The 1,538-nt window shown below is 29.2% G+C and overlaps 1 non-coding gene across 1 annotated transcript; it reads left to right on the forward strand.

Moving 5' to 3' along the window:
* Positions 1-296: 296 nt before the first annotated feature.
* Positions 297-402, forward strand: LOC126957737 (U6 spliceosomal RNA). The gene has a single exon (XR_007726909.1). It is a non-coding gene; the product is annotated as a U6 spliceosomal RNA (small nuclear RNA).
* Positions 403-1,538: the final 1,136 nt, after the last annotated feature.

Consider the following 1,538-nt stretch of genomic DNA (forward strand, 5'->3'; position numbering starts at 1 on the left):
AATATAAACTAGATATTCAGTCTGTCTTTGCCTTTTATAAAGGATGTAATCCATTATTTTACACGATATTTGTCTTCATTTTTATAATACTTTTTAAAAAGGTTTAGAATTCCAGGTTAGCCAATATTTTCTTTTATCTCTTTAAATGTATTTTCTCCTGGCCTTAATCATTTTTGAGAAGTCAGCAATCAATCTTATTTTTAATCTTTGAAGTTAATGAATAAGCTTTATCTTGGATAATTTTTGAGTTTTCCATTTCTTTTAGGTTTCTATCTTCTAAAATACATGTATGATGCTTGCTTCCTTTAGCAACACATATATTAAATTGGACTGATACAGAGACAAATAGTGTGGCCCCTATGCAAGGATAACATACAAATTTGTAAACAGTTCCATATTTTTGCTATTAGAAAACATTATGAGCAACTATAAACCAACAAACCAGAATACCTAGAAAAAAAATGAATAAATTCCTGGACATATAAAACCTACAAATATTGAATAACAGAGAAATAGGAAACTTGGACAGACCAATATCACGTAATATAATTGAGTTAAAAATTTAAAAATCTCCCATCAAAGAAAAGCCCAAGACTTGATGTCTTTACTGCTGAATTCTACCAAACACTTAAAGAAGAACCAATGTCAATTCTTCTCAAACTATTCCAAAAAAATGAAATGGAAGAAAATTCTTTCAAACTCATTCTTCAAGATGTGTATTACCCTGACACCAAAACATACAGCAAAGCAAATAAAACAGCACATCAAAAATATTATTTACCCATAATCAAGTAGGACTTATTCCAGCATTCCAAAGATGCAAATCAATAAATGAGATGCATTTCATCAACAGAATGAAGAAAAATAATATTGTAATCTCGATAGATGTAGGAAAAGTGTTTGATAAAATTTAACATCCTTTCATTAGAAAAATTTTCAACAAATTAGATATAGAAGGAATTTACCTCAACACAACAACAGCCACATATGGCAAACCCAGTTAACATTATACTGAATGGGAAACAGCTGAAAGCTTTTCTTCTAAATTCTGAAACATGACAGGGATGTCCACTGCTACTATTTGACATACTACTGGAAGTCCTAGCTATAGAAATTAGGTAAGAGAAATAAATAAAGGATATTTATATTGGAAAGGGGAAGGTAAAATTTTCTCTAGATGCAGAGAGCATGATTGTATATACAGAAAAGCCTAATGACACCATCAAAAAAGTGTTAGAATTAATAAAGTCAATAAACTCACGGGATACAAAATCAACATATGGAAATCATTAGCATTTTTATATGCCAATACGAACAACCTGAATAAGAAATCAAGAAAGCAACCCCATTTATAATAGCTAAAAAGTACAAAATATCTTGGAATAATTTAACCAATGAGAACATCTCTATGATGAAAACTATAAAACAATAAAACAAATTGAAGAAAGCACGAACAAATATTAACATATTTCATGTTTATGTATTGGGAGAATTAATATTGTTAAAATGTGCATATGATCCAAAGTTACCTACAGATT

The sequence above is a fragment of the Macaca thibetana genome, chromosome 6 (genome assembly GCF_024542745.1).
Source record: "Macaca thibetana thibetana isolate TM-01 chromosome 6, ASM2454274v1, whole genome shotgun sequence".
Taxonomy (NCBI): Eukaryota; Metazoa; Chordata; class Mammalia; order Primates; family Cercopithecidae; genus Macaca; species Macaca thibetana.